The 27,699-nt window shown below is 49.3% G+C and overlaps 1 protein-coding gene and 1 long non-coding RNA gene across 3 annotated transcripts in view; one reads left to right on the plus strand and one right to left on the minus strand.

The window, feature by feature from the left end:
* Positions 1 to 27,699, plus strand: part of LOC135825906 (uncharacterized) — an 85,453-nt gene that overhangs the window by 20,256 nt on the left and 37,498 nt on the right. The gene's annotated exons all lie outside the window — the stretch shown is intronic.
* LOC135826067 (uncharacterized) lies at positions 88 to 27,324 on the minus strand. Of its 2 annotated transcripts, XR_010555205.1 has the most exons (5): positions 27,038 to 27,324; positions 11,924 to 12,054; positions 10,677 to 10,762; positions 3,406 to 3,536; positions 88 to 1,141 (listed from the first exon to the last, which is right to left on the minus strand). It is a non-coding gene; the product is annotated as an uncharacterized LOC135826067 (long non-coding RNA). The 2 variants fall into 2 exon arrangements; XR_010555204.1 differs by lacking the exons at positions 88 to 1,141; positions 3,406 to 3,536 and adding an exon at positions 5,351 to 6,651 and having other exon boundaries at positions 27,038 to 27,323.

Genomic DNA, 27,699 nt, shown 5'->3' on the forward strand with positions numbered 1-27,699 from the left:
TTCAGCGAGCCATCAGCAAGCCAACTAGCTGGTGACATACCCATCACCACACAACAGAACACAACAACAGCAGGGACTGCAAACAAACACAAAAATAACACATTTCAGACTTTTCTTCCCGTCTTCTTTCTCCTTCCTCTTGCACATGAGGAAACAACAACAAGAGTTCAGCCATCAGCAAGCCAAGTAGCTGAAGACACACACCCATCACCACACAAACAGAACACAAGAACGGCAGGGACTGCAAACAAACATACAAAAAGAACACAATCATGACGGTATAAACAAAGCCAGAACAGAATCACAGCTGCACACCCCATCACCACACAAACAGAACACAAGAACGGCAGGGACTGCAAACAAACATACAAAAAGAACACAATCATGACGGTATAAACAAAGCCAGAACAGAATCACAGCTACACACCTCAGACCTGCCCATCGCGGAAGCAATGATAGCGAACAGCTATGTTAGACATAGCAACTTGTGCTGGGATTACACCTTTCAATAGCTTGCAAGGCTGATGAATTGACCGCCACTATTTTTAGCCCCCACACACACACGCGCGCGCGCGCACACACACACACAGAAAGAGGGGGGGGGGGGGGAAGACGCGCGCGTGCGCGCGCGCGCACACCTCAGACCTCAGACATGCCCATCGCGGGAGCGATGATAGCGAACAGCTATGTTAGACATAGCAACTTGTGCTGGGATTACACCATTCAACAGCTTGCAAGGCTGATGAATTGACCGCCACTATTTGTAGCCTGGTATCCACCACACAGCTGTTTGAAGTGACTTTTTCTGGCCAGTGAATCCCTATTTTTCATTTTTTTTTCTTTTTTTTCTACACACACACCACACCACATACTCCGGCATACACTGGCTGTTGGTAACCACCCAGGAGAATGAAAGAAAAGTCAGGAAGAGTCTGAGAAAGAGAAGAAAGACGTGTGTGACCATAATCGTCGGGAATCGAACCCGCAACCTATCGATTGGAAATCGCTGCACATACCACTGCACCATATGGGACACACACACACACACACACACACACACACACACACACACACACACACACACACACACAATACTATTGAATTTTCTTCGCCGGCTTGTTGTTGGCTGCCGTCCTTCTTCCTGCAGAAACAGACACACAACATGGACATGCAGAGAAGTCATGCACTGTGAATCTCCTGTACAGACACCGCAGCTATATATCCATACCGTTACACGTTACAAGACCAAATTGAATTCAAGGAAAGAATCTGTCCCTCCAGAAACTCGAGGAGAAATTTCAGAAATATCGCGGAAAACGTTGCGAGGTAAAATGCCACAAATTGCGCGGAATATTGCGGGGAATATTGCGGGGTCTGTCAAAAATTGCAGCAAAGTATTACTGTGGTGAAATTGCGGAAATTTCCGGCAATTTTGGTACTTGTAGCGTGGTACGAGTCGTACAGCATAAATCATGCAGACAAAACAGAACGTGTGCTTCGCTGAAGACAAGTGAGTTACAGTACTACAAGTACTCGACTGTCTTCAACTGCCTGACACGAGCTTGCAAGACGGCTTTTCTCCATCCTCGGAGAACACTTGACAAGTTCGTTAAGTGCTTTCGCAGTTTTTCCTGTTATTACCTTTGTGCTAGGAATATCATTTTCATAGGTGTTGTTTCTTCTCACTCCATTTCTCTTTATTAGTATCTTTCTGGATTGTTTTTCATTAGTACAACGTAGCTTCCTGAGGAGTGTCGTGCGAAAACTAGTTCGAAGTACGATTTTTTGTTCATCATTTCTTCCATATCACATTTTTTCTTTCTTCCATGTTCTTCACTGCCTTCGTAGCCACTCGTTTTTTGAATACAATAAAAGCCTTTGTGAAATGTCGGTTCAGCTCGTTCTGTTGATCGCAATTCTAAAATCATTATTATCATTTTCACTAGTTTGAGGGAAAGAGACAAACGGGAAAAGTCTGAAGAAAAAATTGACTGTCACCATCAGGACTCGAACCAGGGACCCTCGCTTGTAGCTAGCGATGCTCTAACCACTGAGCTATGGTGTATTATTATTATTATTATTATTATTATTATTATTATTATTATTATTATTATTCAAAGGATCAGTCGGGGAAGTGAACTGCCTGAAAAGAGAAAAAAACGCCAGACCCACCAGGACTCAAACCTGGGACCCTGCTTGTCCTGAGCAATGCTCTAACCACTGAGCTATGGGACCAGGCTGAACCTAGAAGGCGCTGACAAGTTTTTCACTCCAAAGGCAGCTCACAACACGTGCCACACATACTGATGGCACTTGGGTCTTTTTCCCTCCCCCAGGAATTTGAAGTTCTCCCAATCCTTTCCAATTTTAATCACTTTCTTTCACCTCTGGTAGTTTCCAGAAACTGACCGTGGTTGGTCCCCTGGGGGAGGGAAAAAAGACCCAAGTGCCATCAGTATGTGTGGCACGTGTTGTGAGCTGCCTTTGGAGTGAAAAACTTGTCAGCGCCTTCTAGGTTCAGCCTGGTCCCATAGCTCAGTGGTTAGAGCATTGCTCATGACAAGCAGGGTCCCAGGTTCGAGTCCTGGTGGGTCTGGCGTTTTTTTCTCTTTTCAGGCAGTTCACTTCCCCGACTGATCCTTTAAATTTGAAGTTCTCCCAATCCTTTCCAATTTTAATCACTTTCTTTCACCTCTGGTAGTTTCCAGAAACTGACCGTGGTTGGTCCCCTGGGGGAGGGAAAAAGACCCAAGTGCCATCAGTATGTGTGGCACGTGTTGTGAGCTGCCTTTGGAGTGAAAAACTTGTCAGCGCCTTCTAGGTTCAGCCTGGTCCCATAGCTCAGTGGTTAGAGCATTGCTCATGACAAGCAGGGTCCCAGGTTCGAGTCCTGGTGGGTCTGGCGTTTTTTTCTCTTTTTTTTCTCTTTTCAGGCAGTTCACTTCCCCGACTGATCCTTTGAATTTGAAGTTCTCCCAATCCTTTCCAATTATTATTATTATTATTATTATTATTATTGGCTCGACATCCTTGTTTCATATTGACTTGGGAATGATCGCACATATGGGCTCACCACACTGCATGCAGTCAGTGGGTGAGGACAAGGTGCATAAAAACTGCATTCTGTCCTGCCCCAGTGAAGTAACACTTCATATTAGAGCGAGTTGCTAATCTAGAGTGGACACACACACCAAACACATACAGCACCCCCCCCCCCCCCTTACCAAACACACACGCACACACATTTGAGAGGATATCAAAGGTCTTAAAAATATGCAAGGTCAAAATCGTATATCAAAAATCCGGATCACCTTCCAGAGATGCTACTTTGTAGTGGATTTAAAAAATAAACAATAGTAGAACTTTGAACTATTCAAAATCTCTTTTGGAGCAGCGGATACTCACTTGGTAGAATGCCCATTGGATCACAGAATGTAGCAGCTGGCAATACAGGAACAAGTATGGCTGTGATTATTGAAATGAACGGCGCTTCTGGAGGTGAGGAGAACGTTTCCTGAGGTATGCCGGTAGATCTTCTGAAAGGAAGTAGAACCAAGCAGAAGAAAGACCCAGGACACTGAAGAGTACTGTATTTTACAGGGCGCAAGACGCAGCCCCCCCCCCCCTCTTTATGGGGTGCGAGCTAAGAGGCCGTCGAGGTCTGATGTCATTGCTTCACCCCGAGCTGCAACCCAGCACCCCCTCTTTACGGAGAGTAATCCACACCTCCCCCCCCCCCCATTTGTAATTAGTCACTGCCAGAAACTGGTCACATGGGTACCATGGGTCTCCCTGAGAGAGGGGAGAGAAATTCAAAGGGTGACTTGCCACTCCAGTGCGACCGTTTCAGCGCGATGCATTTCAGCGCCAGCACTTCAGTGCCTGATTTCACAGCGCCAGCTTCTTCAGCGCCATGACTATCAGCGCGGTAAAGTACAGCGCCAGCAACTCAGCGCGAAAAAGTAAGGCACGATAATTGTTATTTACAGCGCGAAAAAGTTCAGCGCAATAAAGGTCAGCGCGATCAAGTACAGCACAGTACACTGCAGAGTGGGTAAGGACAAGGTTCAGAAAAACTGAAAAACTGCATTGTGCAGTGTCCAATGAAGTAACACTTCATTTTAGAGCGGGTTGCTAATCTAGAGTGGACACACACACCAAACACATACAGCACTCCCCCCCCCCCCTTACCAAACACACACGCACACACATTTGAGAGGATATCAAAGGTCTTAAAAATATGCAAGTTCAAAATCGTATATCCCCGAGCTCTCTGCATCGCCCCGCCCCCCCCTTCCTGATGGAGTTCAAGCCGCATCCCCCCCCCCCTTGACGGGGTGCAAGCCGCAACCCCCTTCTTTACGGAGTGAAAGCCACATCTCCCCCTTTTTACGGAGTGCAAATCGCATCCCCCTTTTTGCGGAGTGCAAACCGCATCTCCCCCCCCCCCCCCCTCTTCACGGGGTGCAATCTCCCCAAACTGCACCCCCCCCCCCCCCCCGCCGCTCTTTACAGAGTACCGTATTGTCCGGGGTATAAGCCGCACTTTTTTCGCTAAAAATCGGACCAAAATCGCCCCTGCGGCTTATACACCGAATATGCTTGCGCGAATGAATGCTTAGCATACATCAGTATGCATGCTGACGTCATGTGACATGTCATTCGACTCAGCTTCGCGCCTGTGTTGCTATCCCGGCACTTTTACTAGTTTTAGTGCGCGGGCTACACCATACGGTACGCATATACGGGGACTCTATTTTGCGTACTGCAAGTGCCGGTTTCCACACATCCTAGTATACAGCGATACGATAATACCATGGAGTGATCTGTAGTCAACATGGAGTGATCTGTAGTCAACACAGCAATACACCAACATCTCTGCAGCAACCTGTGGTGCACTAACACTTCATAATCTGATCTAACATGGTATTTAGCTCCATAACCATAATAAATTTGTAGAAAGGCCATTTGTCAATGAGTGTGAAAAATCTTGGTTCGTAGGTGCGGCTTATACTCCGAATACCAACTTTTAGTCAATATTTTGCCTCAAAAAGGGGGGTGCGGCTTATACCCCGGATAATACGGTACAAGGCGCATCTCCCCCCCCCCCCCCACACACTTTTTCGGGGTGCAAGCTGTATCTCCCCCCCCCCCTCTTTACGGAGTGCAAGCCGCATCTCCCCCCCCTCCCTTTATGGAGTGCACACCAGTATCACAGGATTCCACTTGATTCAGATGAACATTCAATCCACATCACTTGGTGGATACACCACACAGCTATGAAGTGACTTTTGCTGGCCAGTGAATCCCTACTTTTTGGTCTTTTTCATTTTTTGTTTTGTTTCCCGCACACACACACACACACACACACACACACACACACACACACACACACACACACACACACACACACACACACACACACACACACACACACACACACACACACACACACACACACAAACACACACACACACACACGAAACCGCACACGTACACACACACGTTTGTACCTAGTCACTGCCAGAAACAGGTCACATGGGTCTCCCTGGGAGAGGGGAGAGAAATTCAAAGGATCATCTGGGATTGGAAAGATGGCTCGATTGGTCATGACAGTCGATCAATCATATTTCTACCTGTCATGCCAAGAACACAAGTACTAGCACACAGTCTAACAAGATAGCAGCTACCATGGCTACTCAGTCACTTTGCCTTAGAGTCAAGTATGAGAGTGAATGCTGGGGAGTGTAGCTAGTCAGCCAAGCATTAGCTGATGACACACCCATCACCATACACACACACACACACACACACACACGCACACACACACACACACACACACACACACACACACACACACACACACACACACACACACAGAACAAAAGAACGGCAGGGACTGCAGAGAAACACACAGAAAGAACACAATCATGCATTGCAAGTTGGCTAGAGAAGTGATGGCAAGGGCAGTGCCACAGTATACCAATCACTGAATATTCATGATAGGTTGGCACCACTGCACTTCCAGTATAGCAAGTAACACAGTATTGATGTAGCAGTGCATACGACCACTCAGTACAACATGCAGCAGCAGCAGCAGCAGCAGTGTTACAAGTACAACATGTAAGCATTGCAGAAAGTGCTACATAGCAGCCACTTTAAAAACTAGAATGTAAACATCACTGCAGCTGTACATGAAGTCAACAGCTGCAGCAGGCTATGATTTCACGCAGCTGCACAGTTGACCTGTGTTTTTTGCTGCTGCACACACAGTCATCAGACCACGGAACACACGCCAACACACCTTTGGGAATGCTCTTTCCCGAATGCGATGATAGCTGTTAAGCGAGACAGTGATTCTGTGATCAGACAAGTTATTATGATGACGGAACTTACGATGACAGGTTCAGGCAAATACTCTCAACTTGAGTTGGCTTGGTGGTTTTGGATGGCTAAGATCATCAGATTCTCTCCAATACTGGGCAAGCTGGATCCACTGAGGTTGTGAGATGTAGTTTGCAGACAAACTAGCAGCTGCCATATGCAGCCATTGACTCCCCAAGTCCATGACGAGGCTGTGTGCCCGTGCTGTCTGCGAACAAGACCTCTTTTCAGGACTTCACGAAAACACTGCTGGTGAACCTGGCCAATCTGCAAACACACACACACACGCACACACACACACACACACACATACACACACACACGTTCATGCACGCACGCACGCATGAACGCACACACACACACGCACACACACACATAGACACACACAATAAAGAGATTAGGATGCGCATCACATGCACACCGAATGGCCATGCCATACGACATTGTGTGGGTGAAACCCTCCAAGGTCCAGCCACACAAATCATGACAGTACACACACACACACACACACACACACACACACACACACACACACACACACACACACACACACACACACGCGCACACACACACACACACACACACACACACACACACACAAGCGCACACACACACACACAAGCACAAGCACACACACACACACACACACACACACACACACACACACACACACACACACACACACACAAACACACAGGCACACACAGGCACACACACACACACACACACACACACACACACACACACAAACACACAGGCACACACAGGCACACACACACACACACACACACACACATACACACACGCACACCTCAGACCTCAGACATGCCCATCGCGGAAGCGATGATAGCGAACAGCTATGTTAGACATAGCAACTTGTGCTGGGATTACACCATTCAACAGCTTGCAAGGCTGATGAATTGACCGCCACTATTTTTAGCCTGGTATCCACCACACAGCTGTTTGAAGTGACTTATTCTGGCCAGTGAATCCCTTTTTTCATTTCAATTCTTTCCATTATTATTATTATTTTTTTTACACACACACACCACACCACATACTCCGGCATACACTGGCCGTTGGTAACCACCCAGGAGAATGAAAGGAAAGTCAAGAAGAGTCCGAGAAAGAGAAGAAAGACGTGTGCGACCATAATCGTCGGGAATTGAACCCGCAACCTCTCGATTGGAAATCGACTGCACATACCACTGCACCATATGGGACACACACTGCACCATATAGGACACGCAAACACACACAAGCACACACACACACACACACACACACACACACACACACACACACACACACACACACACACACACACACACACACACACACACACACACACACACACACACACACACACACACACACACACACACACACACACACACACACACACACACACACACACACACACACACACACACACACACACACACACACACACACACACACACACACACACACACACACACACACACACACACACACACACACACACACACACACACACACACACACACACACACACACACACACACACACACACACACACACACACACACACACACACACACACACATACGCCTGAGTGTATTCAGTACTTTGTGGAGCATTTCCCTGTGTTGCGCACATGTTGCTTGTCAAGACTCAACAATAGCTGGAAAATGAATGCAAGCACATAGAGTAGTGTGTTCTGTCCCCATGAGTATGCAGAGGTGTGAGTTCACATACACACCGAGTGTATTTTAAGTTTTTAACACAACACGTGCAATGTGTGTGACGTGCAAACGAAGGAGAACCAAATCTAGCCTACAATTTACAACCTCAAATCATTCTGTACCATCAAGAGTGCATATTCCAATGGAGCCATCCGGCATTATCGATGATTTTCACAGAACAAAATCCCCCCCCAAACGAAAAATAGATTGACTTGACAGCTAGAATAGATTGATTGATGTTTCGACTATCAATCTTTTTCAAAACGAAACTCTCCCAACACACACACCCATAAATGAAACTTTTTCGTTTTGTATAATGGAGAGATTATTATAGACGGCCCGGCCTAACGAAGAATGCAAGTCAGTGTTCCCGTGGCCCATGGCGGATTGTTTCCGAGTACCTCAGAATTTTGTGGCCATTCGGCTCATTGATCGAACATGCATCGACAGATAAAAATGCAAAGATCTTCTACATCTTGCATAAGGTAATTGAAGCCGAGCAACGGACGATAGATTCATGCGTCCTGAGTTTGACGAGCAAACACCATAATTATTATCATCAAGAGTACATAACAGCCCAGATTGTCCAACTCCAGTCCATGGGGTCTGCTCTGCAACGGCAGAGCATCACGTCACGTGACAAAAACCCGGATACAAAACTTGCACCCTGTGAATAGCTCCAGGGTTGTGCGCCACCCTACTCCCTCTTTACGGAGTGCAAGCCGCATCTCCCCCTCTTGACGGGGAGCAATCCACACCCCCCCCCCCCCCCATTTGTACTTAGTCACTGCCAGAAACTGGTCACATAGGTCTCCCTGAGAGAGAGGAGAGAAATTCAAAGGGTGACTTGCAACTTCAGCGCGACCGTTTCAGCGCGATGCATTTCAGCTCCAGCACTTCAGTACCTGATTTCACAGCGCCAGCTTCTTCAGCGTCATGACTATCAGCGCAGTAAAGTGCAGCGCCAGCAACTCAGCGCGAAAAAGTAAGGCGTGATAATTTACAGCGCGATCAAGTAACAGCGCGATCAAGTACAGCGCAGCACACTGCAGTCAGTGGGTGAGGACAAGGTTCAGAAAAAACTGCTAACACTTCAGCGGGTTGCTAATCTAGAGTGGATACGCAAACCAAACACATACAGCACTCCCCCCTCCCCAAAAACACACGCACATACATTTGAGAGGATAGGAAAGGTCTTGAACATATGCAAGTTCAAATTTGTACATCCCCGAGCTGCAACCCCCTGCATCCCCCCCCCCCCCATTCTTTACGGAGTGCAAGCCGCATCCCCCCCCCCCCTTCTTTACGAAGTGAAAGCCACATCCCCCTTTTTACGGAGTGCAAACCGCATCTCCCCTCCCCTCTTTACGGAGTGCAAGTCACATCTCCCTCCCCTTCTTTACGGGATGCAAGTCGCACCCCCCACCTCTTTACGGAGTGCAAGTCGCATCCCCCCCCCCAACTTTACGGAGTGCAAGCCGCATATCCCCCTCTTTATAGAGTGCAAGCCGCATCCCCTCCCCTCTTTTCGGGGTGCAAGCCGCACCCCCCCCCCCCCTTACGGAGTGAAAGCCACATTTCCCCCTTTTTACGGAGTGCAAACCGCATCTCCCCCCTCCCCCATTTTGCGGAGTGCAAGCCGCATCTCTCCCCCCCCCCCCCTTACGGAGTGAAAGCCACATATCCCCCTTTTTACGGAGTGCAAACCGCATCTCTCCCCCCCCCTCCTCTTTGCGGAGTCAAGCCGTATCTCCCACCCCCTCTTTACACAGTGAAATCTGCATCTCCCAATTTTTACGGAGTGAAATCCACATCTCCCCCCTCTTTATGGGGTGCAAGCTGCATCTCCCCCCCCCCTCTTTACGGAGTGCAAGCCGCATCCCCCCCCCCCCCTCTTAACGGACGGAGAGCCATATCCCCCCCCTTTTTACGGAGTGCAAATCGTACCCCCCCCCCCCCTCCTATTTACGGGGTGAGAGCCGCATCTCCCCCAGCTCTATATGGGGTGTAAGCCACATCTCCTCCACCCCCACTTTTTACTTCCTCCACCCTCTTTACGGGGTGCAGGTCGCATCCCCCATTACGGAGTGAAAGCCACATCTCCCCCTTTTTACGGAGTGCAAATCACCCCCCCCCCCCCCCTTCTTGCGGAGTGCAAGCAACATCTCTCCCCCCCCCCCCCTCTTTATGGAGTGCAATCTCCCCCCTTTTTACAGAGTGAAAAATGCATCCCCCTCCCCCTCGCTCTTTACGGGATGCAAGGCGTATCTCCCCGTCCCCCCCCCCCCTCCCGCTCTTTAGGGGTGCAAGCCGTATCTCCCCTCTTTATGGAGTGCAAGCCGTCAAATCTGCACTAGCAGTAGCAACAACATTACCAGCAGAAGCAACAGCAGCAGAGTTTGATTGCTGTTCTCTTTTCCATCTTATGCTCTTCCTGCATTCATATACTTATTGGTTTGTGCTTTCATGAAAAACGTTTCGGCAGCAGCATCATCAGCAGCAGCGAATGTTGTTGAAACAACATTTGCATTTGAAGCATAACATGAGAAAGCGTTATTAACTTACCAGAGTAGATGGTCCTTGGCTTATAATGCCTGCCGATAGCAACTCATACTTCACATGAAGTAGACTCAGACTGAGTTACAGACAACCTAGCACAGGGGATATTCGTGAAGAAAAAGAAAATGTACATGTGCACACTTATATACATGCACCGTGACATATGAGAGGTGAAATGAAAAAGCCGACAGCCACACACATACAGACAAACAAAAACAGGTACACACCTTTGCTCACACACACACATTACACGAGCATGCACGTACCACACACACACACACACACACACACACACACATACACACATACACACATACACACACACGAAAACGCACACATATTTGTACTTAGTCACTGCCAGAAACATCCTTGTTTCATATTGACTTGGGAATGATCGCACATATGGGCTCACCACACTGCATGCAGTCAGTGGGTGAGGACAAGGTGCAGAAAAACTGCATTCTGTCCTGCCCCAGTGAAGTAACACTTCATATTAGAGCGGGTTGCTAACACATACAGTAAAGCCTGTAGTGGTGACCACTCGGATATGGTGACCACTCGGATATGGTGACCACTCGGATATGGTGACCACTCGGATAAGGTGACCACTCGGATAAGGTGACCACTCGGATATGGCGACCACTTTTCCTTGTCACAGACGCATTCACATTCAAAACAGCTCGGATGAGGCGACCACTCGCTCAACGCAACCCGACGACCACCCACCCGCGACCGCGTTGCACAGTGCTAGCACATGTAAATGTATGCATTGCATGGTGCACCAAGCATGGTAGATCTACACAACAGTGCAGGAAGTGTAGATGTGCATGGTGCATGCACGACACTTGACAGGTCTGAGGGCCTAGGCATAATAATTATGAGTCGTGCGGTGCTAGAGTAGCATAGGTGTGTGCACTGTGATACACTGATCAAAATGACGTATCACATGTGGATATGGTCACGTGACCCACTGAACCTGGAGACCACGTGGCCACAGCGACCACTTTTTCTCATCCCTTGAGTGGTCGCCTCAGACAGGTTTCACTGTACAGCACCCCCCCCCCCCCCATACCAAACACACACGCACACACATTTGAGAGTATATCAAAGGTCTTGAAAATATGCAAGTTGAAATTCGTATATCAAAAATCCGGATCAGCTTCCAGACATGCTGCTTTGTAGTGGATTTAAAAAATATACTATAGTAGAACTTTGAACTATTCGAAATCTCTTTTGGAGCAGCGGATACTCACTTGGTAGAATTTCCATTGGATCACAGAATGTAGCAGCTGGCAATACAGGAACAAGTATGGCTGTGAATATTGATATGAACGGCGCTTCTGGAGGTGAGGAGAACGTTTCCTGAGGTATGCCGGTGGATCTTCTGAAAGGAAGTAGAACCAAGCAGAAGAAAGACCAAGGACACTGAAAAGCACTGTATTTACAGGGCGCAAGCCGCAGCCCCCCTCCCCCCCCCCCCTTCTTTATGGGGTGCAAGCCAAGAGGCCGTCAAAGTCTGACGTCACTGCTTCACCCCGAGCTTCAACCCCGCACCCCCCCCCCCCCTTTATGGAATGAAAGCCACATCTCCCCCCCCCCCCTTCTTATAGAGTGCAGTCCACATCTCCCAGCTTTTTTACGGAGTGCAAGCCGCATCTCCCCCCCCCCCCCTCTTTACGCAGAGTAATCCACATCCCCCCCCCCCCCCCCATTTGTACTTAGTCACTGCCAGAAGCTGGTCATAATAGTTCTCCCTGAGAGAGGGGAGAGAAATTCAAAGGGCGACTTGCCATTTCATCGCGACCGTTTCAGCGAGATACATTTCAGCGCCAGCACTTCAATACCTGATTTCACAGCGTCAGCTTCTTCAGCGTCATGACTATCAGCGCGGTAAAGTACAACGCCCGCAACTCAGCGCGAAAAAGTAAGGCATGGTAATTTACAGCGTGAAAAAGTACAGCGTGATACAGTACAGCGTGATCAAGTACAGCGTGATACAGTACAGCGGAAAGTCAATACTTGTACAGTCATAGTCACAACAGACGATGTTCATACACACAGTCATTTTAATAAATTGGCGCTGAGAAACATGGCACTTGGATCTGTGGTGCTGAGATCTGTCGCGCTAACATATTTGGCGGTGATATATATGGCGCTGATTTATGTGGCGCTGAGATATTCGGCGCTAGTCTGCTGGCCCTGAAGTATACAGCACTGAAATATGTCGCGTTGTAAAATTCGACGTTTACGTTCACGGCGAACATAAACGGTCGCGCTCACATGGTTGGCGCTGAACTTGACGGCGCCGAAATAGCATGGAATCATTCAAAGGAATTATCTAGGATTGGAAAGATGGCTCGATTGGTCATTGAACAACGGGTGACCTCCTCTTCGAAACACTGGGTTGACTTGGGAATAGAGAAAGGAAAGGAACAGATGGATACTAGTTAAGAGTAAGAGGCCAGATCAGACGTAACTGGTAAATCATGATCAGAACGCTGACAGGACGTAATGGAAGCAGACACCTGATCGAATCTGGACATAAAACTTTCGATGGAAGCAAACATCTGGCCTACTGATGACTCCAGCTTCTGGAAACGCGCTAGCGAAACAGATCTGGGTCTACCGACTAATTACGTTGGCCGATTTCCTACTAACACTGGACGTGGACTTGACAAACGACGCCGCTCGTTGTCCGTCACCAGCACAAGATAACCTCCCTCAGAACCGGAAGGAGAACCTGAAGTGAAGACATCTCGACGCTGAACGAAAACACAGACTGAAAACTACTACCGCAAAGAAAGAACTGAGACTCCTACGTACAGAATACGTACGTGAAATTGCGTGTCACGTCAAAAAAATAACGTGCAGCTTTATAGCCTCTCTAATATCTCAACGCTCCTTGTCGGTTGTGTGCATTGTTGTCGCACTCGCTGACTGAAGTTCCGCACAACGTAATTACGTTAGTAAAAACGTAATCGATCTACGGAAAGTCTTACTTACACTGCATGCGGATCCGTGTTCCATCATAGGTAATTTTTAAATCACGTAGCTGCCCATGCCTACTCCAAACGTGGCAGCGTACAACCTAGGGAGAGTCATAAATTTACACCCCAATCCACGTACGAAGCACCGCCGTTACAGTGCGTTTCAAAAATATAGACGCGTGATTTCAAAAAACCGTTAGGCCAGCATCTATACCACATAAAATCTGTGATCACTTTGTGCATAAAAATTTGGGTGTTTGCTATCTGATCGCTTAAAAATCTATATGAGATCAATTAATTGCAGGAAGGACCTGAGCAATATTCCGAAAAAAGCTCTCGAAAAGCTCCAGCCAAATTTGAAATATTACAAAAATACCATGCGTCTATATTTTTGAAATGGACTGTAGTAGAGCTCCATCTACGTACTCCACGTAGACAACTCTCCGTAGGTGGAGTGCAAACTCGCGAATTCACGGGTTCTTCCCGCCCACTTACGTAAAGTTGCTCAACAAAAGTTGCTCAATTTTACGTAGTGCGGAACCTCTCTAATGTCCTTCCGTTTTTATCTATAGTACCGTTCTGGCAATATATATGGTCGCAGTGAGGCCATGAAGCGTTACATTGGCACATGTTTACCGCACGCAGGGCGTTACATGCAAAGTCGCACAGGAGCCGTTACACAGGTTTCTATATTGCCGCAGTCCGCTTTTTGCTATTGCCTCATCATTTTTTTGCTATTGCCGCATCATTATTTTGCTATTGCCGCATCATTTTTTTGCTATTGCCGCATCATTTTTTTGCAAACTGCAATGAAAAGACCGCCGCACCCTGCCGGACGCGCGTTACGAACGCAACGAAAATTTGTCGCACTAGCCTGGTCGCGCGTTACGCCGCACCCCCCTGCGTTACGCGTTACGCGGCAACATATATTGCCAGTACGGTAGAAAAAGGACCAAGGAACTACAAGTTACGCTATAATGTCCACTAAGGGGTCGTCCACAAATATCGATGTTTTTTTAGAGAAGATATTCGTTCGTTTGGGGGGGGGGGGGGAGGGGGGTTGGGCCCTGTTCGTCTCGTCTTTGCAGAAAAAAATATCGAACTCTATCTATGGACGGGCGCTGTTCGAACATGTAGTTTGTGACCTACACTAAGTGAAAGTCAACCTCGTGAGCATAGCCATGGCAATGTTGTGCGACCGTGGCAACAGAAACCTAGGTGTATGGTGAAATTAGAGTGGCAGCTGGTCACGTTTCATGAGGAAATTGAACTTCATTACAAAATATCGATCCCTTGCATAAACATGTGTATGTTCGTTTTGAGGGGGGAGGGAGGGGTTCTGGGGAGAAATGAACAAATATCGTCTTGAAAAAAACATCGATATTTACGGACGGCCCCTAACACCACCAGTTACTTTTTTAAACAATCAGCTCATGCGACAACATTGGACGACACTGACCAACGGTACCAACGTTCTACAACTAACTGGCTATCAGCTCTGGCACGTCTTGGATGCGCACTCCTTGGTCCTGTTTTGTAATATAAAGTAATCCTTGGCTCTCCATCCGAGTCTATCCTTCCTTTTTCATCCATATTAATTATTCTAATAATAATATTATATTAACTGGTTTGACGGAAAGAGACAAACGGGAAAAGTCTGAAGAAAAAATTGAATAATAATAATTTTCGTAGTGAAGTGGTTGCGTTGTGTGAAATAGTGGCCAACCGAAACAATAGCATGGTGTTGTGTATAGACTATCTGTTGTGTTTCATTGGTCTGTGTGGCCGAGTGACTCCCGCTTCTCATTCATGATGTTTGGCCTGTTCTCATCTCAAGTGTAGCTACCCCTGTGCTGTGCGGTTTTATTGATGATGGTAATATCATGCACGTGCCTGTTCGTGCCTAGCCTGCTCTTTTCAGTTTCCCGCCGTTGTAGGCAGCGCATGCGTAACAGCTGATTTACATTTTTGCTGTGATTTTTGTTAGGACAGGGTAGCTCTTGTGTTGGGTTTTTTTTTGGAACAAGAAGAAGTTTTTGTCTATGTTGAATTTTTGTGCGCTCCTTTGATCTTGTGAGAGTTGGGTCATTTTGGGCCATGCACGCAATTCGAAACATTACTGGCACCTCCGACGGGATGCGTGCATTTTGAAGACATGGACGACGAAGAAACCACTACTGTCGCGGGGAGTGGAGAGCTGTCTGGCGAGCATGGGCAGGACACCGAAGCTGACGCTCCGGAGACCAGCTCGCAGGCACCTCCAGCCCAAAGTGTGACTTACGACTATGTAAAGTTTCGTGCCTCCCTGCGGAGAAGACTGACCAACCTGCTGAAGGTATTGAACACGGAGTATGGGAAGTCGTCGCCGAGTGCGAGGTACCTCAAAAAGTACCTGGCTGACGCCGAAGGAATAGTAAAACAAATCGAAGAAGTGGTCGAGGACCACAGGAATCAATTGCGAGACGATGCAGATTTTGAAGGATTGGAGAAGTTGGAAAAGTGGTTTGAGAAGTTGAACGAGGATTGTTCTCCGCTGGCAGAAGTTAGTTCGCTCCTTGAGTCAGGAGTTTTGGAGTCAGCCAGTCAGCCCAGTGGCGATGGTGACTTGTCAGCGCAGCCTCTAGAGGAAGAGCTAGAGGGCGAAGATTTTGCCCACAGCGCGCCACGTAGTGCTGATGACGGAGGAACGGAGTTTTCTGGAGACCCTGGTGTCAGTTCCAGCCTGAGAGCTTGTAGTGATGATGATGCATCAGTAGTGACTATGTATAGTACTGGTATGTATCACAGTGGCGTCACTGACGGATGCAGCACTGCTGTTCCCTGGCAAACGCCTGCTGCCGCTGCTGCTGATCAAAGGGATCATGCCATTCATGGAGCTGCTCAAGATGATGGGACAGTGGGTGATTACCCTGATAGCAGGCTTAGGGCCAGAGGTGCACTAGCACTTAGAGGCAGTCCAGGAATGCAAGGCAGGGGCAGCAGCGCTGATACTAGCTCTGGAACTCGATCCTCGTTGCAACCTCCAGGTCACGCTGTGCATGCAGCTACATTCACAACTGCTAGTGTTACTCAGAGTAGTGTGCTTGTGGGACAGCCTCAACATCATCAACACTCCGCTACTCAAGTGTCTAGTGCTGCCTACGTTGCTAGTGCAGGTAGTGGTACTGGTACACCTGGAGTCGCAGTGAACAGAGTTGTGAGTGGAGCACCCAGTCAAACTCAAGGGCAGGGTGGTGGAGCATTCAGAGCGAGAGCAATGCCTTCTGTACAGCAACGTCCTCACGCCAAGCCTGTTACTGCATTTTCATCTTCAGTTCTTCCACCACTACCCTCAGCTCACGCAGCTAAGACTGCATTTCCATCTCCAAGACGCAGTGTTGCACCAAGAGCTTACCGGCCTTCTGCACAGGCAGCCGCGCCTAGTGCTCACAGTCAATATCAGACTCAGTATGCACAGCCTGCTGCTCCACACATCAGTCCATATGGGCATTCTTGGTTGAAGCCAATAGAAGTGCCGAAGTTCAGTGGAAAAGGGCGCGATTACATCCAATGGCGGCAGAGGTTCTTGCAAGTAGCCGACTCATCTTTGCCTGAGGAGTACCAACTGGCTCGCCTTCGCGAGGCCGTTGCTGGCGGAGAAGCCGCTATCCTCATTGAAGACCTTCTGGACGGCCCCGGAGCATATGACGCCGCGTGGGCGGAGCTGGAGTCTTGGTTTGGTGGCACAGATCGACACTTGGAGCAACAAATCCGAGATCTGCTCAACCATCCCCGAGTCACTAACGAAAGGGACGTGGAGGGTCTGCAGCAGTATGCGGTCAAGCTACGCAGCCTAATCGCCAACATGAAGCTGTGCGGCTCTGAACCGGGCCCTGAGCTGTGCATCATTGCTACCGAAAAGGTGCCGAGGACAACGCTCATCAGGTATTTTGAGAGGCACGGAGACGGTAACACCGACATCAAGGTGTTTGCCACCTGGCTACTAGAAAAGGTGAAGACGGCAAAGTATGCCAATGACCGTACCGAGCAGCCAGACCGTCAACCCTCCCATGGAAAAAGGCATCATGAAGCTGTTCAGCGCCCCGTGCAGCAACGGTCTTTCATAGGCACTGAAGCTACGGCGCCAAAAAGGCCTCAAGAAGCTCCGATCAAGACGTCTGGCCACTCAAAGACACAGCAGCAAGCACGACAGAGGTGCCGCAAGTGTAGTGGTCCGCATCAGCTCGCTAACTGCAATGAGTTCAAGGCACTCTCAACGTCGAGACGTAACGAGCTGGTTCGTCTACTGAATTTGTGTCTCTGCTGCCTAAGAGAAGGTCACTGGGCGCGTGACTGCAATGCTGCTTCCGGTTGCCCTCACTGCCGTGGCAAGCACCACTCGCTTCTGCACGAGTCAAAGCCATCACTGCCCTCCAGTAAGGCAGCTGCGTCCACCAGTCCGGCTGCGAGTGAAAACACGGCGCATGCAACAGCAGCTACAGACGACTCCAATGCTGGGCTAACATCCTTTATGGTCACGCAGGCAGAAGTCAGAGGTGGTACAGCGAAGGCTACAGCCAACGTCCTCCTGGACTCAGGATCCTCGTGCAGCTATGTCTCAGAGCGTCTGGCTAGGCGTCTCCGTCTAGGGGGGAGCAGGAAGAAAGTGTCGGTCGGCGTTATCGGTGGTGGCGCAATTAACGACACTCTCCAAGTGGTGACGCTAGCGGTCCAGCATGATGGTGGTGACAAGGCTACGGAGCTTGAGGCATATGTCCTGCCCAGAGTAACGACGGATCTGCGATTGGTGAACTGGAAGGAGATTCAGGACAACTGGGCACATCTTCGTGACGTATCGTTCAAGACAGCAGGAGACAATCACCTCGACTTGCTGATTGGCTTGAACTCACCAGTGCTTCACCGTGCGGATGAGGAACGTCATGGAGGCGATGGTGACCCTATTGCTCGGAAGACTCCTCTCGGATGGGTCTGTTTTGGGCCAGTACTATGTCCATCCACACCGACGCATTCGACGTTCCATGCGGTGACCACTGCTGGTACCAATTTGGACCACCTGGTGAGTCGTTTCTGGGATCTTGAAGCGGTTGGAATGTTACCAAAGTCAGACCAGTACTTGACTCCGGACGAGCAGCAAGCGGTGACTTCAACTCAGCGAACCCTGAACTACAAGGACGGTCGGTTTGAAGTCGGAATCCCCTGGAAGGACGGCGCCAAGCAGCCTGATGTCACGAGCAACAAGGTGCTGGCTGAGAACCGACTCCGCGCACTCATGCGATCGCTGCAGCGACGGCCAGGTATGCTGCCAAGGTATGCGAAGGTCCTGGAAGACTACCTGCAGAAGTCCTACATCCGGAAACTGACAACTGAGGAAGTTGAACAATGCGGCTCATCACAGTGTTATCTGCCGCATTTCGCTGTTATACGGGAGGATAAGGCAACGACTAAAGTCCGCGTTGTTTTTGATGCTGCCGCCAGAGCAAATAATGTTGCTGTGAACGACTTGATGTTGGCTGGACCGAAACTGCAGGCCGACCTCGTGAAGCTCCTGATTCGCTTCTGCCTTGAGCCTATCGCACTGATGGGCGATGTTTCGGAGATGTTTCTCCAGGTGTCCCTTTCCCCAGAAGACCGAAGATACCACCGGTTCCTATGGCAGCCTGGCGAAACAGTTGAGACGTACGAATTCATGCGGCTGGTCTTCGGGATCAAGGCGTCACCCTATTTAGCTGGACGAGCCTTGCAAGCTACTGCCACGGATGTTTTTTTGCACGATTTCCGCCCACTAAAAATGGCGTCCTTTTTTTGCCGAAATTTGAAAATTTGAATCTCTGGCCGTGGTGGATTACTGAAATACTTATCGATATACTGCTCTAAAGCAGGTCACTACCCAGCCCAAACTGGGTTCTGTACGGTGAAATCGTGTTCTTTTTCTTTGACTCCTTCCTAGCTTCACTTTCATACCTCGCGCACCACGATCGAAATTCAAATTGCCTCGCAGAGAACGAAGTTGTGTTCCACGCTCGACCTGAAATTGCGCAGATACTAGCACAAGCTTTCTTGGCCATTATCAAGTAGTTATCACTTCGGCATCGACTTAGTTGATTTGATTCGCCATAGGTATGTTCTTGACGAAGCGATCTGCGACATTTTTTTGTCAAGACGCGAATTCGTTTCTAAAGACGTGAACATCAAAATTCTGTTGTTTTCCTTCAGCTACGACAAGATATGGACGCACACGTATCTTATCTTGGCGAGGTATGTCGCGTTGGTGGCAGAAAATTCGCCACATGCACACAGAAGACCCGTTATCCCGTTGCATCTTATAAATCCCAGCTTGAAGGCGTGCATGGGATAAAAATTGATGAAGATGATGCACAAGTACACCCCCCATACATATGTGTATTGTGCCAGAGGGCCATGAAGAGAGCCAGCGAAAAAGCCATGCACTGCGGCGGTGGCTGTGGCCCTCCTGTGAAATGGACACCACATCAACGCTCAGCCTGTTCATTCTGTACTGATCATACAGCAAAGGCCACGGGAAAACGGCATGCAAAGCAACTCACACACTGGCGCGCGGCCGCTCCGCAAACAACACGCACTCAGGACGAACGCGTGAGCACCGCAACCGCCACCCCAACACAACAACCCGCCTCACAAACATCAGCAACACAACTGGAATGTGGTTTGGATGTGCCAAGAGAAACAGTATATGCAACAGGCAGCAGCCAACATACTGCAACGATTCCACTGAACAAAGAGCGGTTCATTAACGCACACACAGTACAGCAGTGCAACATATGCAGTAACATCGTGGACAACGTAATAGAAGTACCATGCTGCGAAGAGTACTTTTGTGCAGACTGCATGTGTGAATGGTTAGCAACGCACAAGCAATGTCCTGCATGTGCCAACTGTTTGAAGGCATCTGAGCTAAAGACGCCAGGAAAGGTTCCACGCAGGATGATGGATGGTTGGACACTCCGGTGTGACTTCCACAAGCCATCTCTGCAAGGCTGCCCGGTGGTTACTCCGCTGAGAGATCTGCGAAAGCATGTTGCAGCATGCCAGTTCAATCCAGCCACGACGACAGCTCCAATCCGCACCGTTAGACAAAGCTCGACTGTCGAGGACGTGCTGTCCGCATCACCGTCCAAGTTGTGCGGCAACGTAGCTGACCGTCTAACAGGTCACCTGGTGGCAGCAAGGGTGCATGACGGGCGGTTGGAGGTAAGGACAGCATCACATGGCAAGCCACAGGTCTATCAACGGGCTGTTGTGAGTAATGTGCCGTCTGACCGAGCTGCTGACACAACTTTGCGCCGCAGATCCTCAGAATTGACGAGACATGCTGAGACAGTGTGCGGTGGTGTGGCTGGAGCCAGAGCACAAGAGGTGGCTGGCTTGCAGAGATTGTCTGCTGCTGAACAGGAGCAGCTTCTGTTAGATGCTGGCATCAAGGCCAAGAAGCCGTCACCCGGCAGTGCACTGGCTATAAAGGCAGACCTCAGCCTCCCGTGGAGTCAGTTGCGGAAGCTACGTCGCTGGCTACACGAATTTGGCGTTGAAATGGAATCTGAGAAAACAGTCCGCACATTTATAGCTTCGAAGCTGCCTTCATACACCGCCAAAGAGCTCCCTATGACAGACAAGGATGGCGGAGTTACGATGATAGCAACTGTGCTCTTCCCTAACTTGGTGGATATTGTCATATTCTTTCTGGACCAGCTGCAGGACAGTAGCCGACTAACATGGCATGGTGGAGCTATTCCTGAGTCAGAGATTTGGATTAAGATTGGCGGAGATCACGGAGGTGGATCGTTCAAGCTAAGCTTTCAGATCGTCAACACCGAGCATCCGAATTCACTCACAAACATAATACCGTTCTGCATCTTCAACGGCAAAGACACGCCTGCAAACTTGGAGACGGCATTGGGACAATACCGACCCCAGCTTCAGCAGCTTCAGCAGACTTCCTGGAAAGGCAAGACAATGAAGATTTATTTATTCGGGGACTATGAGTTTCAGACTGTCAACTTTGGATTGTCTGGCTCATCTGGACTCCGGCCATGTCTCCATTGTTTATGCACGAAGAAGAGCATGGAGCTTGAGAGTGATGCGAGAGAGGAGGCCGAGAGAGAACCACGCACACTAGCATCTCTAGCAAGCGACCACAGCCAATATGTAGCAGCAGGCTCAAAGCTGGCGCAGGCAAAGAAATATAACAATGTGATTCGACCAATTGTTCTGCCTGTGTCAATCCCGAACGTCATCATTCCAGTCTTACACTTGGATCTCGGGATCTACCCCTGGCTGTTCGAAGCTATGCGGAGCGAGCTCCGAATACTGGACTTGGCACTGGTGGCAAGAAGCCAGGCACTAGACACGGATGGTGCTGCGTACAAGAAGCTGTGCGATGTACATAGCGAACTGACTGCTGAACAGCAGCTCGTCCAGAATTTCAACCAGCAGCTAACTACGACTCAGGAACAGCTTGAATTTGTTGCACTGCACGTACAGCAGCAAGGCGGCATGGACGAGCTTGGTGTTGTCGCCAACTTGCAAGAAGTGTACCAAACAGCAATACAGCAGCGTGACCATCACCAGCAGCGGTCAGCGCAACTTCAGCAGCAAGTAGACAAACTGAGCGGCTGTAAGCAATTCTGTGGCCCATGCGTCGCGGCACTGGAGCCAGTCCTACAGCTTCATGGCATTGAGCGTCAGGTATACCACGGTGGTGCTTTCGTTGGTAACCACATCCACGAAGCCTTGAAACCCACCGTGGTCACTGCCATCACCTCCGCACATCTTTCGTCAGTCCAAACAAGGTGTCCTGACTTGTGTCCTGAGGCCACTAAAATTGCAGATAGATACGTAGCTCTCATGAACAGCTACGCAACGTGTCGAGCCAAGTTCAGCCACTGCAAACCAGTCGATGACGCTGACTTGGGTCAACTCCAACAAGACATCGAGAAATTCCTGGCCCTCTGCAGGAAGGAAGTAGTGTCCAGGAAATTCGGCCACATCACGCCGAAGTTGCACCTATTAGAAGAACACACAGTTCCCCTGATGAAACGAGTCCGCGTAGGATTGGGCCTCCTCGCAGAACAAGGTGCAGAGAGTCTCCACTCTTCACTGAATTCTCTGAACTTCAAGTACAAGTCTATTCCTCGAGAACTGCTGCGCCTCCAAACTGTTGCAGCACAGCACCTCCTGACGACGACGAACGAGGCGATAGCACTGCGTCCTGCGCCACGGAAGAGAAAGTCGCAGGAACAGTAGGTCGGCACGAGCTGGACAGCCAAACTGACAGAAGAAGTCCTCGGTAAGTGAGCAAACTAGTGTATAACTGTCTGTTCGCCAGCAGAGAACCTGTCAACATGATTGTGCTTCTTGTCCAAATAATTCTTGTTCACTCGTAGAATTTGAAAAATAGTTTGTCTCTTTTGCTAAACCGAAATATCGCTGATAAACCTAAGTGAATAAGAAAATCGATTAGGTACACTCTGATAAATTCATAACTCGCGCCGAATCTAACATAATCCTGCCAAACCGCGCGAAATGACGCCATATTTTTAAGTGGTGCTGCTGAAACACCCGTGCTGCCGAGCGCTTTGGAGACCAGTATGATCCTATTGCCAGCGACATTGTGCGGGACTCCTTCTATGTCGATGATCTTCTCAAGTCGCTACGTGACGTACAGCAGGCGATTCTTGCTCGAGTGGAGACTCAGGCCCTCTTGAAGCGTGGCGGGTTCACGCTACGTAAGTGGCTAAGCAACAGCCCAGAGGTCATGGCGTCTATTCCTGCTGAGGAGCGGGCCGCGGCAGAGTCCAGGTCAATTGCAGAGAGCCCCTCGCATCCTGAGGTGTCCCAGAAAGCCTTAGGTGTGAAGTGGATGGTCAAGGGGGACTACTTCACGTTCCACTACAAGGGATCATCTCCGACAGTGTTTACGAAGCGGTCAGTCTTGAGCCGCATGGCAACATTGTTCGACCCAAGGGGTCAGCTGTCGCCATTCACCATAAGGGCCAAGATAATGTTCCAAGAGTTATGTCTCTCTGGAATCGGCTGGGACGACACGCTGCCAGATGCTCATCTTGCTTCATGGAGCCGGTGGTTTAGTGAGTTCGACACTCTTTCTCACCTCAAGATCCGTCGCTGTTTCAAGGGAGATGATTGGGTCAACGACATCACCGTCCATGTGTTCACGGACGCTTCCGCATTGGCATATGCCGCAGCAGCTTATGTGCGAGTGGCGGAGAGTGATGGCGGAGCACGTGTCACGTTGATCATGGCAAAGGCGCGGCCGGCTCCCATCAAGCGGCGAACGATCCCTCAGCTTGAGCTGCAGGGTGCAGTACTCGGTGCACGCCTGGGTCAGTACGTCAGTGGAGCGGTTGGTGTTGGAACAGATGACGTCAACTATTGGACAGACTCGATGAACGTCCTCTACTGGGTTCGCTCGCTCAGTAGAAAGTTTAGGGTTGACGTCGGCAACCGCATTTCAGAAATCCAGCGTCTTTCGCGTCCTGCGCAGTGGCAGCATGTTCCCGGAAAGGAGAATCCCGCTGATCTTCCTACTCGTGGACTCTCTGCCCAGCAACTCGTGGAACGGGGAACGTGGTGGTCTGGGCCTCGATTCCTCTCCTTCGGTGCTGACCAGTGGCCAAAGAAAATGATTGCCGTGCCCTCCGTCCTTCCATGCATGCAAGTATCCAAGGTAGCTACTGCCATGGTCAGCCTACATGCAGTTGAGTGTCATCCTGCTGAGACTCGACTGGACCCCGGGAACTACTCTGCGTGGCCTCATCTCCTACGTGTAACAGCCTGGTGTCGCCGGTTTATCCACTGCCTCAGGTCAGCCCGCGCTGGAGAACAAGCTTATACCAGCACGGGGGAGGCCCCCGTGGTTGAAGTGAACTTGGGCAGCCAATGTTCTTCTCTTAATGTGCCGGAGCTTTCAGCAGCAGAGGTTGACAGTGCTGAGCAGTATTGGGTGGCGCGATCACAGAGAGACCAGTACCCAGACGTGTACCACACTCTGATGAACGGCAAGGAACTACCATCCTCATCCCCTCTTGTCAAGCTGCGGCCGTTCCTGGACAGCAGCGCTGAAGTCCCGGTGTTACGAGTTGGCGGGAGACTGAGGACGGCTCATCATCTGGCCAGTGAGTTTCGGTGTCCCTTGATATTACCTCAGAAGCATCGGGTGACGGAATTGGTCATTGCAGAAGAAGATCGGCAATGCTCACACTCGATTGGTACCAACCACCTGCTATCGAAGCTAGCTGACAAGTTCTGGATCGTAAAGGGGAGACAGACGGTAAAGCGGTATCGTCAGGCCTGTGTCGGCTGTAAACGTTTGTGGAACAAGCCGTACTCACCAGCGATGGGTCCGCTACCCAATTTCAGAACCGAAGGTCAGCTACTCGCCTTCTCACGTACAGCAGTCGACTTTGCTGGGCCGTTTTACGTAAAACGTGGCCGCGGACGTGTCCAGGAAAAGCGGTATGCAGCGATCTTCACATGCCTGCAAACCAGGGCTTGCCATTTCGAGGTAGTGTACTCCTTAGACACGGACGGTTTTAAAATGGCCCTGGTACGCTTCACCAAGCGCCGTGGAACCCCAACCATGATCCTCTCAGATAATGGGACGAATTTCGTCGGGACAGAGCGGGAGTTGCGTGAAGCTGTACAAAGTCTTGGTACTGGTGATGTCTCAGCAGCGTTGGCAGCCCAAGGGACACAGTGGGTTTTTAACCCCCCGAGGGCGCCTCACACTGGTGGTGTGTTTGAGCGGGTCGTTCGCTCATTGAAACAAGTACTGCAGACAGTCTTGTATAAAGCGGATCTTACCGATGAGGAACTGCATACTGCTCTTGTTCAGGCGGAAGGGTTACTCAACTCTAGGCCACTAACTGCGGTTTCTACTGATGCCGCGGACCCTCAGCCATTGACGCCTCACCATTTTCTGGTGGGACACGCTCGAGTCACGAGTCCACTGGAGGAACAGGCAGAGTTGGCTGAGCGAGCTCATCCTCATCGGCGTTTCGACATCATCCAGCATTTACTGAAGGTAGTTTGGAGGCGCTGGAAGAGAGAGGTTGTCTCACGGTTGAACCTGACTACCAAGTGGCAACGTGCTCAGAGGTCAGCTCAGGTTGGAGATGTTCTGCTATGCCTCGACGACCATCTTCCACGAGCAAAGTGGCCATTGGGAAGAGTGGAAGCCGTCTACCCAGGCAAGGACGGAGCGACACGTGTGGTGGATGTCAACATCCGGGGAAAAGTCTACCGTCGGCATGTTCGCTACCTTGTGCCTCTGGAAGTGGAGCCGTCGAGTGACCGAGTTAACAGCTTGGAGTCGGTCGTGAAGATGCGTGACCTGTGAAGTGAAACTCATCGCCCCGAGCTAAGTACTGAGTAACTGATTCTAATACCGAAGACGTTGGCTGATCAGTGATAATGAAATAAAATATCTGCTAGCCATATTTCATGCTGTGTGGTACTGTTAGAGCTATGGGTGATAGGAATCATGCTATGCGTGTTACAGCACGAGTGGGTTGCAAAGGTCTTCGATAGTTTCGGTCCTGATGAGCTAGTTCTATCGGAGGAAGTACACATTATGCTCTTTTGTTTTTCCTGGCAAGATGCTGGTGTGGCATATACTTGTTTTTGCCTTTTGTTTTTCGTTGTTTTTGTTTTTTGTTTTTTTTGCTCTTCTGGGTGTATGTAGTTTTCGCTCCCTGCTATTTGCATGTTTGCTCAAGGGGGAGGAATGTTGTGTATAGACTATCTGTTGTGTTTCATTGGTCTGTGTGGCCGAGTGACTCCCGCTTCTCATTCATGATGTTTGGCCTGTTCTCATCTCAAGTGTAGCTACCCCTGTGCTGTGCGGTTTTATTGATGATGGTAATATCATGCACGTGCCTGTTCGTGCCTAGCCTGCTCTTTTCAGTTTCCCGCCGTTGTAGGCAGCGCATGCGTAACAGCTGATTTACATTTTTGCTGTGATTTTTGTTAGGACAGGGTAGCTCTTGTGTTGGGTTTTTTTTTGGAACAAGAAGAAGTTTTTGTCTATGTTGAATTTTTGTGCGCTCCTTTGATCTTGTGAGAGTTGGGTCATTTTGGGCCATGCACGCAATTCGAAACACATGGACTGTGATTACATGTACATGCAACCCTTTATTTTAGGATAGATAGGCGCTATAGCGCTAGGCAACCACCTATTTGCAAAATATATATTCGAAATTATATAATTGCAAGCTGACATAGTTCTGAAACGAATCGAACGAAATTCCGCATCATAGTCAGACTGGGCAAGCATTCACTCCACTCGATACAGCATAACCGATACAAGCAGTTTAGTCAGCATCTTACCTGCTTTCTTCAAAGCCAGTAGAGAACTAGTCCAAAGATATAAGGAGACCGTAGAATGGATACAAATGCACAGATAGTTCAGCATGATGAGTTGTTTCTCCAGTCTAAGCACTTTACTTTCCACTCGTGAACATACAGGAGAGGCCATACGCCAACTTCTTCATGCCAAAGACAGCCACAACAATATTCCCAAAATTAATAGAGTCGCGACGACGCAGGTACTGAAGCAGATAGTATCCTCAACCAAAATGCACGACCCAATGCCAAGGCTAATATTTTAATTTTTATAAAAAGACGTCCAATACAGTGCATGCAGACAAGCAAAAGTTTCGATTCAAAAACTTGAAAAGACCACACGTACATGCATATACACCACTTGTACACAGTCACAGGACAGGTGTGAGGTGTCATGTACATGTACATACTACCAAGAGTACATGAAAACCAGAGCAGTGTGCAGCTCGGATGGGTTGCTGTCACGGCGAAATTCCGTGATTACATCATTTTAGTGATGTAGTGCGTACAAGCAGGATTCAAGCAGGTCTCTTTCTGCACAACTGCAGCTCAGTTGTACGCACTACGCCATTTCCCGCCTCAGATCTGGGCCAAATATGATGTAATCACGGAATTTCGCCGTGACAGACACTGGACACCCATAGCAG

This window comes from Sycon ciliatum, chromosome 10, assembly GCF_964019385.1.
Source record: "Sycon ciliatum chromosome 10, ocSycCili1.1, whole genome shotgun sequence".
Classification (NCBI taxonomy): domain Eukaryota; kingdom Metazoa; phylum Porifera; class Calcarea; order Leucosolenida; family Sycettidae; genus Sycon; species Sycon ciliatum.